The sequence below is a fragment of the Polypterus senegalus genome, chromosome 11, assembly GCF_016835505.1.
Source record: "Polypterus senegalus isolate Bchr_013 chromosome 11, ASM1683550v1, whole genome shotgun sequence".
Lineage (NCBI taxonomy): Eukaryota > Metazoa > Chordata > Cladistia > Polypteriformes > Polypteridae > Polypterus > Polypterus senegalus.
The window spans coordinates 163,341,187-163,357,747 of NC_053164.1; positions in this window are offsets into that span (position 1 = coordinate 163,341,187).

Sequence of the window (16,561 nt, forward strand, 5' to 3'; positions counted from 1 at the left end):
TCACACAATGTCAACTTTGAATTTGCTAATGTAACTTAAGGTTAAAGTTAGCCATCATGTACCACTCTAGCTAAACACTTCACTGGCCGATTTGATTTTCTTTCGTATTTGAGATACTTGAATTGTATTTACTGTACATTCAGAAAGTATTCAGACCCCTTCACTTTTTGCATATTTTATGTGCCACCTTATGCTAAAATCATTTAAATTCCATTTTTCCGCCATCAAGCAGCAATCAGTTTCTCAGCCAGGGAAAACTGAATATTAGAATTTTTTCAAATTATTATTTTTTTTTTTAAGCAGTCAAAAAAATTGACGTGTATTCAGCCTCTTTACTCAGTACTTAGTTGAAGCTTCTTGGAACAGCAATTACAGCCTGGAGTAGTCTTGGGTATGACGCGACGAGCCTTGCACCTCTGGATTTGGTGATTTTTCTTCCATTCTTCTCTGCAGATTATCTGAAGTTCTCTCAGGTTAAATGAAACCTGTCAAGACGACAACTACATTCAGGTACCCCCAGAGATATTTCATTGTGTTCATGGCGAGATTCTGGCTGTGCAACTGAAGAACATTCCCAGAGTTGTTTCTTGGCTGATCCTGTGTTGTCTTTACTTTGTGCCTACAGTCATTGTCCTGTTGGAAATTGTCCCTTCGGACGGAGTTCCAGTGTGCTTTGAGGCAAGTTTTCATTAAGCCTGACTCTTTGCTCTGTTCAGCTTTCCCTCAACACTGACTCGTCTCCCAGTCTCAGTGACTGAATACTACACAGCATGATGGATGCAATGATAGAGAATGGTGGGATTGTTCCGGTGATGACTCGTGCCTGGGTTTTTCCAGACATTTCAGTCAGAATTGTGGAAAAACAGTTCAATATTTGTTTCATTAGATCAGATAATCTTGTTTTTCACAGTGTGAGAGTCTGTCATATGCCCTTTTTGCAAACTCTAAGTGGGCTTTAATATGTCATTTACAAAGGAGAGGATTCTGCCATAAAGCCCAGATTGCTCAGGGTGTTGCAGAGGTGGTTGTCCTTCTGGTTCTATGGAGGTCAGCCAGAGTGGCCACTGGGTTCATGATCACCTCTCTTACCAATGCCTTTCTCCATGGATTGCTCAGTTTGGTTGGTTGGCCAGATCAAGGAAGGGTTGCAGCTGTTCTAAACGTATTCAATTTAAGAAGTATGGAGGCCACTGTTTTTTTTGGAAATTCTTGTGTCCTTGCCCAGACCTGTGTTTAAATATAATTTTGTCTCTAAACTATGCAGGCAAGTCATTCAACATTATGACTTGGTTTTTGCTCAAATACACATTGCCAACTGTAAGACCCTTGCATAGACAGATGGATTTTATGCAAACATTTCCTAATTATCTGCAATCAATTGAATACTGTTGTCAATGTGATACTTCAGTTTTTTTATTTTCAATAAGTTTGCAGAAATTTATGAAATCCAGTTTTTGTTTTGTCATTCTGGGGTGTTGTTTGTTGATTGGGGGGGAAAATAATTTTTTAAAAATGCATAAAAGTGAAGGGATCTGAATATTTCTGTACCTGCTTTTCCTACAAACCCAGTCCTTCATCACAGACATTTTTTAGTTCAGTACAGTTTTACTTTACTTCAGGAGTCTGTCGTTCACTGTAATTTACTGTTGCTGCTCATTTAATGTTTCCACACAGATGTATGGTGTACATCCATCTGGAGCTACTGGCTCACTTTAAGTAAAAACTGCAATGCATCCAACATTATTAAAGAATTTTCCTAAATGGTTAATTTATTGCCAGGACTGATGCTCATTTAGTGTAGTGTGAACCTCAGATAGGTGCAAAATGGTGACCTGTGGCAGATCAGGTGAAGTGTTGTGCAGTAGCTCACTCTGGGAGACATGCACGGACTGAGCTGAATGTCAGGCATGTACTTCATTGCTTGCACTTTTATGAAAATTATGCAGGGCGGGGGACGCCACTCTTCGTACACGCGTTCACATCATGTGCCCGGGGAGGGATGACATTCGATGGCTTAATTGGCCCGAATACAAAAGGAAATTTCCAAGAAGGGTATTGCTGCAGATCGGAGACATTATGGGAGGATCTGAAGGCAGGATAACTGTGAATCAAATTCGACTACAGAGGATTATATTGTGCTAATTCAGAACTTTGATGAATGAGATTATTGTTACTCTATGACAATCAAAAGCTCACCTTGGAGAGGACTTTAAATCAGATATACGAGATAGCGGCAGCTTATCGCATACGTTGATCAAATACCTCTAAACCTATGACTTTAATTGTCCGCTTCGAGAGATTACAATTTAAGCTTAATGTAATGGCATTTCTCAGACACAAAATATTATATTTGAAAATAACCACATTCGTATTTTCCCTGATTTCTCACCCTCAACAGCTGCTAAGTGTGCAGCTTTTTACAACATTAAACAGTGGTTACAGAAAGCCGATATCAGATACAGCCTCTTGTATCCTGCCAAACTGAAAGTGGATGTTCAAGGCCAATACTACGTCTTCTCCTCCAAGGAGGAAGCAGAAAAGGAGTTAAGATGATCCCGACGCTTATATGAAATACGAATGTGAGTCACATCCTGTCATGGTATGGCAAGAAGATATTACCTGCTGTCTGATCTGCTTGTAATGATACGGGTACCATAATTATACATCCTTTTTTCTTCTTGGCCACTTTTTGTTTTAATTATAATTACATGCGTGGAAGAAATTAAAGTAGTTTTTTTTTTAAAAAAAAAAAACTATCCTAAAGGAGACTGTTTAATGTCATACCCTTGGTTTATTGTTATTGTTATTATTACATTAGGTTTACTATGCTAATTCAGGGCCACTTTTTAACACCATTCCCTGGGTTTACTGTCTTAATATTTCAAGACTGTTGATGATTATATTTTATGCTTATAGTATTTAGACTTTATCGACAATCAATAGCTCTACTTTTTAATCCTCAGATGCCGCTGCTGGGGGGCTTGTTTTGTTTTGGACGTGCTCTGTCTCTGGGTATGTCAGAGGACTGGGACTTTGTGAAGTGGGGTCCAGCCTCACATGGGGAGGCAAAATGGGGGGTCGGGAGATAAGGGGGGGATAGAAGGAGAACAAGCTATATCTAATCTATACTTTTATATCCTTATAACTTCCAACATAACAATAGGCTGCATGGCAATAACTCCTTGGAAAATTGGAAATTAAGGTTAAAGCTGACTCACTTCCAGTTAAGACAACAAAATGACATAAAAAATTCAGAATCAATGTCTCCATGATGGGACAGTTAACTTTGCAAACTAGAATGTTAAAGGCCTGAATCACGAATTAAAGAGAAAGTATTCTCTCACCTAACAGGTCTAAATGCTAAAATGATATTTTTACAGGAGACCCACTTACTAACTAAGGATCAGTTCTGGCTGCAAAAAGACTGGACTGGCCAAATGTTCTATTCCAGCTTTACAAAGAAAACTAGAGGTGTAGGAATTCTTGTACGTAGAACAGTCTCATATGTAGCATCAGATGTAGTATCTGATCCTGAAGGGAGATATGTGATTGTCATGGGCAACCTATTTAACTGTAAAGTGATTTTGATAAATGTTTATGCACCCAGTCTCAATGATAGGGAATTCATGCAAAATGTATCTGCATCTATTCCCAATATGAACACTCATAAAATTATAATGGCTGGGGACTTTAATTGTGCTTTAAATCCACTCTTAGATAGGACTTCTGTCAGAGGGGGGATGACATCTAACACTGCAAAGACAATTACACAGTTTTTAACTGACCACAACTTATCAGACCCATGGAGGTTTCTAAACCCAAACTCAAGAACATATTCCTTCTACTCACCAGTGCATCTTGCACCTTCCTCTATGGTGGAAAAAATATTGCTCAGTTTTGAGGACACAGACAGCATTTCTGCAATATATAAAATCATTTTACAACCCCTTCCTTTAATATATCAGAAAAGGAGTGGAAAGTAGCAATGCAGAGAATTCACTCGAGCTCCATATGTGCAAAGCATACAATTATACAACTCAAAATTATATATCGAGCACATCTGTCTCGACTAAAACTCTCCAAAATGTTTCCAGGGCATGATCCAATCTGCGAATGTTGCAACCAAGCCCCAGCCTCACTGGGTCACATGTTCTGGGCCCACACCAAATTAACATCATTCTGGACCAAAATTTTTAATTACCTTTCAGACAGCCTTAGACTCACAATCCCTCCTAACCCATTAACAGCTGTGTTTGGGGTTCTTCCAGAGGGGTTTAAAGTAGAGAAAGACAAACAAATTGTGATTGCATTCACTACACTGTTGGCACGTAGACTCATTTTAATAAACTGGAAGAACCCAAACTCCCCTCTTTTAAGTCAGTGGGAAACTGATGTGTTATATTATTTGAAATTGGAAAAAAATCAAATACTCAGAGGACCGGTACAGAATTTTTTAAAAACATGGCAGGATCTAATCAATAATATTTTAGAATAAGCACATAAAGCGCAGAGGAAGCAATTCTTTCCGCATTTCTTTTTCTTCTCCATTCATCTTTATTGCCCTTTTAAACTAATCAATTTACATATGTTTACAAGCTTTAAGTTTTACTCTGTTGGCCATGCTCTCTTTCTTAGGGGTGGGGGTTAAGTTGTTTTCATCCTTTTTTTTTTTTGTAAAATTTTTTTTTATTTATATGGAGTGATTACAATAAAATTAATAAAATAATAAAAAAAAAAACTGATGAACAAGCCCCTCTGCTGCTTATCTGAGCAGATCAATAGCCCACAAGTGTGATTGACTTGATACTATACTCTCATTCAAAAGGATTCCTTTAATTTTTTGAGTACTGTGCAAAAGTTTTAGGCAGGTGTGAAAAAATACTGTAAACAAAGAATACTTTCAAAAATGGAAGTGTTAATCATTTACTTTCATCAATCAACAAAATGCAGTGAATGAACAAAAGAGAAATCTAAATGAAATCAATATTTGGTGTGACCACCCTTTGCCTTCAAAACAGTATCAATTCTTCTAGGTACACTTGCACACAGTTTTTGAAGGAACTCAGCTGGCAGGTTGTTCCAAACATCTTGGAGGACTAACCACAGATCTTCTGTGGATGTAGGCTTCCTCACATCCTTCTGTCTCTTCATGTAATCCCAGACACACTCGATGATGTTGAGATTAGGGCTCTGTAGGGGCCATACCATCAGGACTTATTGTTCTTCTTTACGCTGAAGATAGCTCTTAATGATATTGGCTGTATGTTTGGGGCCATTGTCCTGCTGCAGAATAAATTTGGGGCCAATCATACGCCTCCCTGATGGTATTGCATGATGGATAAGTATCTGCCTGTATTTCTCAGCATTGAGAACACCGTTAATCCTGACCAAATCTCCAACTCCATTTGCAGAAATGCAGCCCCAGACGTTCAAGGAACCTCCACCATGCTTCACTGTTGCCTGCAGACAATAATGAGTACCGCTCTCCAGCCCTTCGACGAACAAACTGTCTTCTGCTACAGCCAAATATTTCAAATTTTGACTCATCAGTCCAGAGCACCTGCTGCCATTTTTCTGCACCCCAGTTCCTATGTTTTCGTGCATACTTGAGTCGCTTGGCCTTATTTCCACTTCGGAGGTATGGCTTTTTGGCTGCAACTCTTGCATGAAGACCACTTCTGGCCAGACTTTTCCGGACAGTTGATGGGTGTACCTGGGTCCCACTGGTTTCTGCCAGTTCTGAGCTGATGGCACTGCTGGACATCCTCCGATTTCGAAGGGTAATAAGCTTCATGTGTCTTTCATCTGCAGCACTAAGTTTCCTTGGCCGACCACAGCGTTGGGATTTATGGGTAGGCACAACGCGGCCACCCATGTTTAGCATCTCCCTTTCGCTTCATCATTGCTTCAACACTGTTGTAATTATTGGGCACATTTTATACAAGTAACATATGCCTGTCTGTCGCGTTTTGTTTCGTAAGCCCTCTTGGTTGGGGGTCCTCGATTTCAAAGCACTTTTTTCCTTTTATTATTTAAAACACTCGCACAGATACCCGCCTCCTCGCCCCGCTCCGTCCCACCCCGCTCAATGCACCCGTCTCACTCGCTCCCTCTTGTCCCTCCCATGACAGATTCTTCTCAAAAGCAGAGTTACCAGAAAGCATTAATGGCAACTATAGTACCTCCCATTTTTTCACCTCAACAGACGCTGGTTTATCATTGACCAAAAGCAGCCCGGTGATTTCTGTTATTCCGTATTGGCAGCATTTCATTAAAGGGTGATCTGCTTTAGCAAGAAACTTAGTCCTGTTTGCTGAAAGGATGTTATGGAGGAAAACACTGGAACAGCGCTGTTTCTTCTGAATGTTTATCAGTGATCAGGGACCAGAATGATCAGAATATTCCTGCTTCACAAATAACTGATCAGTTTTTATTGTAAAACTGAGAAAATCACACACACGTACGTACACGCACACAACGCACACAAATCGTGGGTCGCACACACTACTGATTAAGTGTATCTGTCACAGGCGATCGTTTTTTTCTTCCCATAAAGCGTTAGTTCGTCAAAGATAGAAAGCAGCGCAGTTATTTCTATTATTCCTTATTGGCAGCATTTAATTTAATATAATGAAATAAAAATCATATAAAATGGTATCGAATCTGCATCGTAGACTTATTTTGTGCCATTTTTCTTCAAAGAATTCTTTAATTAGTTTGCTTGAAAAAAATCCTACGGCACACCTGTGAACCGTTGAAAATCGCTGATTTTAAGCAATCAATAAATATTTGAACAGGTGCTCTAAAATATCTGTGCCTCGTAGAATTCAGTCTCAATTCTTCTCTTAGGTGCACTGAGATTTGACTGCTGCAGAACTCCTCTTGTTCGCGTGCCTTTGCGCGCCGCTTTTGTTTTATCGCATGCTTTGTGCAAAATGCTGTCATATCTGTTAGTAAACATGCACGCGCAGTGATGTCCTGATGTCTGCGTTCTAATTTAGGCTGTAAGTATATTAAACACTATTGACGTTTTACCGGGGTGCACTGTGATTGAGGGCGGTCAGTAAACTTTGTTAAAATTATATCGAAAAATACCAGTCGTCAGTTGTACAGTATTTTCAGTCGTTTTGGCATGTTTACTGTTCTGTTACCAAAAAATTCCTCCACGGGGCTCATCAACAAAGAAACATGGATAGTATGATTTAGTAAAATATCAGTAATAATAATACATTGCTCGACACCCAGTAACACACTTACATTTCAAAGACAGCTCGTTAAAATAAATGTAGCAATCCATTATCATGCTCTTAAACATTTACACAGGTGTTTTTTTCTAGGAATAAGAAAGGGAAAAAAATCCACGGGAAGGGTTTTGTTGTTGAACTCAAATTTCACCTCCGCCATGTGAGTCATTAAAACTATTGGAATGAAAACGTATGTCTCATCCACTGGTCGGGACGCTCGTTTTCCATGGCTGCTGCAGAGCCGTAAAATGTGTGCCCTCTGACTACTGATTACAAAATGAACACCGGAGAGGTCAAAATATGTAAAATTGATTTTAAAAGGTCGTAGGTATAGTTTTCTATATAATCTTCTCCACTATGTGTCTGCATCCTATCCCCTACAGGGAACACTCATTTCCATTTTTGGAGCAGATCCATGGGCCTGTGTGCACACTGTCTGCTGCTTTCAAAATGAACCCTGGATAACGAATATTATCTAAATTCCATTTTAAAAGATTGATGAAAGTCTTCTACATCACTTTCAAGTCTACTGTGTCCCATTGTCCTCTCCACTCAAAGGGACACTCACTTCTACAGCTGAGCTTTTGCGTCAAGAGTTGTGAGCCCCAACTGTTGCTTGCAGAATGAACATTAGCTCAAATTGTTATTGGATTGGCTGTTTTTTTCATTATATTAATATTAATTTATTTATTCATTCAGCCTTTGTTAAAAAAAAAAGAAGCACATTTTCCCTTAGAGGACAAGTAAAGTTCTATCTATCTATCTGAAATATATGAGACTTGGAAAATTTTATATTATTTGTCAAATGAAGTACCAAATATCCACTGATACACATTTGTAGAACAAGTCAATTAAAGAGTCCGACAAACTGAGATATTAAAACATTTTATTGAATCTATTCTGACAATTATAGTCTTTTAATTAAATTAATGATTATAATTATCAGAAAACGTAGCCATTTTAATGTCAGCATAAAACCAGGCCAGTAACATCTTAATATCATCAGCAGTTTTATCAATTCCAGAATATACATTGATAGCACTGGCATAAACTTCCTTACAAGTATCCTATGTCTCCTAAACTCAACAAATAACTTTCATATTCCTCCTGTTGCCCTGCTTGTCTTTTTTGACAATAGTAACGGTCATCCCCTTGAAAAAATTATATTCATGCAGCAATTAATAATATGGTTATAAAGTAAAACACTTCAAACAAACCTGCAAAATGTACATTTTCTTTGTTTAAATTGACTTCTTCAATGGATCTAACAGGTACAACATGGGGCACTACAACACACATACACAAATATATTTTAGTATTGTTTTAATATAGCCTTGAAAATTGTTACTATCTGTCCTCTATCCAAGCCACCCATTTACAAAAGAGATTTACAGGCTTGGGCCAGAAGACAAAAAATGAGACGGAAAGAAAAGCCACACTGTGCTTGCCACACTGACGTTCGTTCATACTACTACAGTTTAAAAGTGCTACCCAACCTGATGCCAACTCTTTCAGATGGGTAGTGAAACCCGGAAAATGTATTAATGGATACAGGAAAAAAGTTGAAAGACTTATTCTGACAGTGACCAAGTTGGGGATTGTTGATCTGTGAAGTGGCAGTAAAAATAAAAAAAAAAATTAAAAACCTGATTACAAAATATATCAAGAAACAACAAAAGGTATATAATGATTAATTTATGGAAACTCCATAGAATACTTTCTAATACATGTTTTTCCTTCAACAGTCGTGCTAATGTCAGAATTTGTGTGTTTTATCACCTATACTTTGTGCACATATTGAAGCTGTTTTATGGAAAACGCAAGCACACGAGTAAATAATTGTCAGCGGTTACAATTTAAATGTATATTTGCAGTATATACTGTATCCTGAAATGGCAAATTAGAAATGAGAAGATGATGAAAAGTTATTTTTTGTTTAATATACTTTAAAGCAGGGGTTTCCAATGCGTCGATCTTGATCGACCGGTAAACATATATCCTCCCTATGACATTTGCCACTTGATTGACATACAGGGCAGCCAGTCTGAGATCTCCTTTCTTCTAACACACTGGTCATCCTGCACACACGATCAAACGCGCGAGCTACTGCAAAACCCCGGTTGTGATCTAGTTAGTCTTCCAATTTATATCAACTAAAGAAGGGATTTAAATAAAATTGTTTGGGGAGGGTATCGGCTTTATGTGTAGTTAGAAGAGGATTTTGTTTTCTCACAATGTCACAATCGAAGTGCGTTTGTCTGATCTGTCAATCTATCATTGCTATTCCAAAGAAGGGAAATGTGGAAAGGCACTTTCGAACTGTTCATAAAAACTACGAAACTGACGTCCTTCAGAAAAGCGATCTGAGAAAGAGAAATAAGAGTGAACTAAAATCGCAGTTAATCGGACAGCCGCTGTATTGAATTGTTCATGTGCCATAAAGTTTATTCAGTCATGCAAGGTACGACAACATATATTTTTTGTATAAAGTATTATATATACTGCTCAAAAGAATTAAAGGAACACTTTTTAATCAGAGTATAGCATAAAGTCAATGAATATTATGGGATATTAATCTGGTCAGTTAAGTAGCAGAGGGGGTTGTTAATCAGTTTCAGTTGCTGTGGTGTTAATGAAATTAACAACAGATGCACTAGAGGGGCAACAATGAGACGACCCCCAAAACAGGAATGGTTTAAGAGGTGGAGGCCACTGACATTTTTCCCTCCTCATCTTTTCTGACTGTTTCTTCACTAGTTTTGCATTTGGCTACAGTCAGTGTCACTACTGGTAGCATGAGGCGATACCTGGACCCTACAGAGGTTGCACAGGTAGTCCAACTTCTCCAGGATGGCACATCAATACGTGTCATTACAAGAAGGTTTGCTGTGTCTCCCTGCACAGTCTCAAGGGCATGGAGGAGATTCTAGGAAACAAGCAGTTACTCTAGGAGAGCTGGAGAGGGCCATAGAAGGTCCATAACCCATCAGCAGGACCAGTATCTGCTCCTTTGGGCAAGGAGGAACAGGATGAGCACTGCCAGAGCCCTACAAAATGACCTCCAGCAGGCCACTGGTGTGAATGTCTCTGACCAAACAACCAGAAAGACTTCATGAGGGTGACCCAAGGGCCCCATGTCCTCTAATGGGCCCTGAGCTCACTGCCCAGCAGCATGCAGCTCGATTGGCATTCGCCATAGAATACCAGAATTGGCAGATGCACCACTGGTGCCCTGTGTTTTTTACAGATGAGAGCAGGTTCACCCGGAGCACGTGACAGAAGTGAAAGGGTCTGGAGAAGCCATGGAGAACATTATGCTGCCTGTAACATAATTCAGCATGAGCAGTTTGGTGGTGGGCTAATGATTGTCTGGGGAGGCATATCCATGGAGGGTCACACAGACCGCTACAGGCTTGACAAAGGCACCTTGGCTGCCATTAGGTATCAGGATGAAATCCTTGGACCCATTGTCAGACCCTATGCTGGTACAGTGGCTCCTGGTGCACGACAATTCCTGGCCTCATGTGGTGAGAGTATGCAGGCAGTTCCTGGAGGATGAAGGAATTGATACCATTGACTGGCCACCACACTTTCCTGACCTAAATCCAATAGAACACCTCTGGGACATTATGTTTTGGTCCGTCCAATGCCACCAGGTTGCACCTCAGACTGTCCAGGAGCTACGTGATGCCCTGGTCCAGATCTGGGAGGAGATCCCCCACAACACCATCTGTCATCTCATTAGAAGCATGCACCGATGTTGTCAGGCATGTATACAAGAACACAGGGGCCATACAAAGTGTTATGCATACAATTTTGAGTTGCTGCAATTAAATTTTGGCAAAATGGACTAGCCTGCCACATAATTTTTTCACTCTGATTTTTGGGGCGTCTTTGAATTCAGGGCTCTGTAGGTTGATCATTTTCATTTCCATCAAACGACGTGGCATCCTTTCGTTCCTAACACATTACCCATTCTATATCAGTATAGATATCCAGGAGGATTTCTTTTTCCCATTGAGATGTGATGTGTTTTCAAAGTGTTCCTTTAATTTTTTGAGCAGTTTATATATATATATATATATATATATATATATATATATATATATATATATATATATATATTTATTTATATTTATATATACTGTATATATATATATATAGCATTTTAATGTAGGTAGATCATTTTGACCTGGTCATTTTAAAAGTGTGGGCACCCCTGCTTTAAACAAACTGATCACAAAATTTCCTAATCAGTTTGACATTGTTGGTACCCTAGAGTGGCACATATCTTGGAAGTCCTATCAGGTTTATTTAGATTTTAAAAAACCTAAATAATAATAATAATAATAATAATATCTTACATTTATATAGTATTTTCTGGCTACTCACAGCGATTTTCATAGACATAATTAAAAAGACAGTGTAAGCTTGATTTTTTTAATTAGTGGATGAGTAAGGACATAGTAGACAAAAAAGTGATATAGGAGACTTCCTTCAACCTTTTTAAATAAATTGTGGACAGTTTTGTAATTCCAGTATTAATTTTGCAAGCAGTAGACAGGGGGCACACATTTCTACAGCATAGACCAAGCTGTGGAAATGAGTGTCTCTTCTGCTAGAAGGGATAGAGAGATACACTCGATATGAAAGTGCTATAAAAGACAGGCTTATTAAAGAAACTGTGCACAATGTTAACTGCCTGGAGTTCATTTTGTAATGGACCACGGCAGATAAGGAATGGCACAGACTGCTACAAGTTTTTAAAATACATTTGATAAGTTTTAATCTCCCATGAAAAACGGTGCACAGAACTCCTGTGGGTTTTATAGGATAATTGCACCTGCTGTGAAAATGAGATTCCTCTCCAATGTATAAGGGTGAAAAGGTGGGTGTGTTAGGAAATGTATTTATTTATTTATATAGAACTATATTTCATTCCAATAGTTTTAATGACTCACATGGCGGAGGTGAAATTTGAGTTCAACAACAAAGCCTTTCCCGTGGATTTGTTTTCCTATTTTATCCCCAGAAACAACCACCTGTGTAAATGTTTAAGAGCAAGCTATCACTTATACCATGACAACGGATTGCTACATTTATTTTAACTAGCTGTCTTTGAAATGTAAGTGTGTTACTGGGTGTCGAGCAATGTATTATTATTACTGATATTTTACTAAATCTTACTATCAACGTTTCTTTGTTGATGAGCCCCGTTAAAGAATTTTTTGGTAACAGAACAGTAAACACGCCAAAACGACTGAAAATACTGTACAACTGACGACTGCTATTTTTCGATATAATTTTAACAAAGTTTACTGACCGCCCTCAATCACAATGCACCCCGGTAAAACGTCAATAGTGTTTAATATACTTACAGCCTAAATTAGAACGCAGACATCAGGACATCACTGCGCGTGCATGTTTACTAACAGATATGACAGCATTTTGCACAGAACATGCGATAAAACAAAATTGATTAAGATCAGTGATTTTCAACAGTTCACATGTTTGCCGTAAGATTTTTTAAAGCATACTAATTAAAAACCTCTTTGAAGAAATACGACGCAGATTCTATACCATTTTATATGATTTTTATATCATTATTTTAATATACATACACTATGTGAACTATAAAGCAATACATGTATAATTTTGTGCATTTTAACCAGTTTACATCTCACAACTTGTTAAAAATTTGTATACAATCAATTTACATGAACCATTACTTCAATAATATACGGTACACATTATGCTTGTATTGCGCGCGCACCTTGCTGTGTAATTATTTCAATGAACTCGTGGTATTGTCGAGCACATAGTGTCCCTATTTATACCCCACTATGCAGCGGCTGAATTTGATGACGCATTCACACGTATAATAAATAATAATAATAATAATAATAATAATATTGATATTAATTCCTTACGTTTTTATAGCGCCTTTCTTACTACTCAAAGCATTTTGTAAAAATAAATTAATAAAATAACAGAAAGGAAGTCCCCCGAACACAAACCAGTGATCATTTAACTTGCGAGTCAGCAATCTTACTCCTACCACCACCTCTTCCTGTTAGATACGTGCATTATAATTTTGAGCACTACGTTTGTTATTTTATACTGTCATACACAAATTGTATCAAAAAGTTTTTTTAAAAAGCCAATTTGAAGCAAAGAGGGTAAGTAATAACTATTTTCTTTTGTAAGTCAATCAAAAATGCTTAAGCCTAAAAAAAGGTCGCCCTGTCAAAATAAGAGACTCTTTGACCTTGTTGACGTGAATCATCTTTAAATTAAATGCTGCCAATAAGGAATAATAGAAATCACCGCCTGCTTTCTAACTTTGACGAACTAAAGTTTTATTGGGTGAAAAAAATGATCGTCCGTGACAGATACACTTAATCAGTAGTGTGTGCGACCCACGATTTGTGAGTTTCAGTGTTTGTGTTGTGTGTGTGTGAAATGCTGCCAATACGAAATAACAGAAATCACCGGGCGGCTTTCGGTCAATGATAAACCAGCGTCTGTTGAGGTGAAAAAATGGGAGATACTGCGGTTGCTATCAATGCTTCCTGGTAACTCGGGTTTTGAGAAGAATCTGTCATGGGAGGGACAAGAGGGAGCGAGTGAGGCGGATGCATTGAGCCGGGGTGGGACGGAGCAGGGCGAGGAGGCGGGTATCTGTGCGAGTGTTTTAAATAATGAACCGAAAAAAAGTGCCTTGAAATCGAGGACCCCCAACCAAGACGGCATACGAAACAAAACGAGGCAGGCAGGCATATGTTACTTGTATAAAATACATGCAATAATGACAACAATACTGAAGCAATGATGAAGGGAAGGGGAGATGATAAACTTAGGTGGCCGCGCGCTGCCCGTAAATTCCAACTGATCTATTCAAACCAGTGTACTGTATACTGTATATCTGAACCGACCTATATATCCAAATTGATCTATCTCAACCAATATGTATATTTGAATGGATGTATCTGAACCAATGTATATATCTAAACCGATCTATTTAAACCAATATACTGTATACATATATGAACCAATGTATATATTTATGAACCAATCTTTTTTTCCTGAAGGGCCCCTCATAATATATATGTTGTGATAGATGGCTGGCCGTTCATCCAGGCCAATACGCCCACGCTGCCAGGTGGAGCCCTCCCTGCAGCATGAAGGGGCCCTGAATACCAACAGGGAATTATGAACGTTGGAGTTTTCCTTTACAGCCCTGCTGGATACCATGGGGGCCGATAGAAGGTGCTGCAGGAAGGAGCAGTGACTATTTTCCTTACGCCCCGGAAGTACCCCCGAGTCACATGGACAAGGTGAAATGACGTGCTTCCAGGGTGAAGAAAAGGACTTTTTATCTGACCTGGAAGTGATAGGAGATCACATGGACTGGGGATTGAAACACTTCTGGGTCAGGGAATATAAAAGGATTGTGGAAACTCCCAGACGGCAAGCTGAGCTGGGTGGAAAGGTGGCAACGCGTCTGGGAGTGGTGGATTGTGATTATTGATTTATTATTGATGAGTATAGTGGAGAGGAGGGTGCTTTGTGCAATGTTGCATAAGAATAAAGTATTTTTTTGGACTTTTATCTGGTGCCTGGCGCCTTGGACAAGGGTTTAAGGGAGCGATAGCACCTCCATCTGTCACAATATATATATATATTGTCACAAAACGAGACAAAGACAGAAAAAGGTTTGGGGCAGCCACCCATGTAATTTGGTATCCTGGCTGCAACGTTGTTTTCTTTTCAAATACCAGCACTGAAGTGCTTACAACAGAGTCCAAAACAAGACTGTCAGGGAAGGGAAAAGGGAAGGCTTTTAAAGGGGAGGCAGGAAGTGAGGTCATAAGGGATTGGGCACGTGTTCATCTTTTATTGGATTAGTCCCGGATGTGACATCAGGGGGGCCGGAGCTGGCAAGGTCTGTCTCCATTGGCTCGGTCCCAGAAGTGACGTCCAGAGAGACAGGTGGAACTTCCCGGGTTAGGTCTACAGGGAAGTGAGAAAGAGAGTTAGTGCGCTCTGCCACATCCCGGCATGGCTCAGAACTGCCTTCACTCGAGCCCTTTAGCTGCCTCCCATGCTGGCGTGTGTGACAAGGCCCCCCTCAGCCCAGACCCGTCGGGTCGGGCGACCTAACCGAGAGGTCGTGAACCCGAGAGAGCATCAGCGTTGGCATGGAGAGCACCCGGCGATGAACGAGCGAAAACTTGTACGGCTGCAGGTCAAGAAACCCACCGGGTGACCCAGCGGATTCGACTCCTTGTGCAGGGCCATCCACTGTAGAGGTGCATGGTCCGTGACAAGGGTGAACTCACGGCCCAACAGGTAGTACCTCAGCTGAGTGATCGCCCATTTAATCGCCAGAGCCTCCCTCTCCACCGCCGCATACCTGGTCTCCCGGTCCAACAGTTTCCGCTCAGGAACATGACGGGTGTTGACACCATCGACACTTTGGCTCAGCACGGCTCCCAGGCCTGTGTCCGGCGTCCGTCTGGAGGATGAAAGGCAAAGAAAAGTTAGGTGCCATCAAAATAGGTGCGGACGTAAGGGCCTTCTTCAAGTCACCAAATGCAGTGTCTGTTTTGCAGTCCATACCACAATGTTCGGGCCCTCTTCTTTGTTAAATCAGTCAAGGCGCGCTTTCTCCAAAACCGGGTACAAACCGGCGGTAGTACCCGCTAACCCGAAAGGCTTGGACCTGCCGCTTGGTTCATGGACGGGCCATTTCAGAATGGCATCAATTTTGGAGCACTGTGGCCTTACGGTACCCGACCCACCAGGTAGCCTAAATATTTGGCCTCGCTTAATCCAAAGAAACATTTCTTGGGATTAATCCGAGCCCGCCTCACCAAGTGTCCGTAATACCGCTTGGACATGCTGTAGGTGTTCCTTCCATGTGCTGGAATAGATGACCACGTCATCTAGGTAGGCAGCACTGTATGAGTTATGAGGCCGAAGCACTTTGTCCACCAGACGCTGAAAGGTTGCTGGAGCCCGTGTAACCCAAATGGAAGGACACGATACTGCCAGTGTCCGCTAGGGGTACTAAACGCGTTTTTCCTTCGGAGTCCGTTAAAGGAACCTGCCAGTACCCTTTGTCATGTCAAGTGTGGTCAGGTATTGAGCCTGTCCAAGCCTCTCGAGGAGGTCGCCCACGCGTGGCATTGGATAGGCATCAAATTGGGAGACTTGGTTAAGCCGACGGAAGTCATTGCAGAACCTCCAACTCCGTCAGGCTTACCGACGAGCACAATGGGGCTGGACCAGGGACTATAACTTTCCTCAATTAC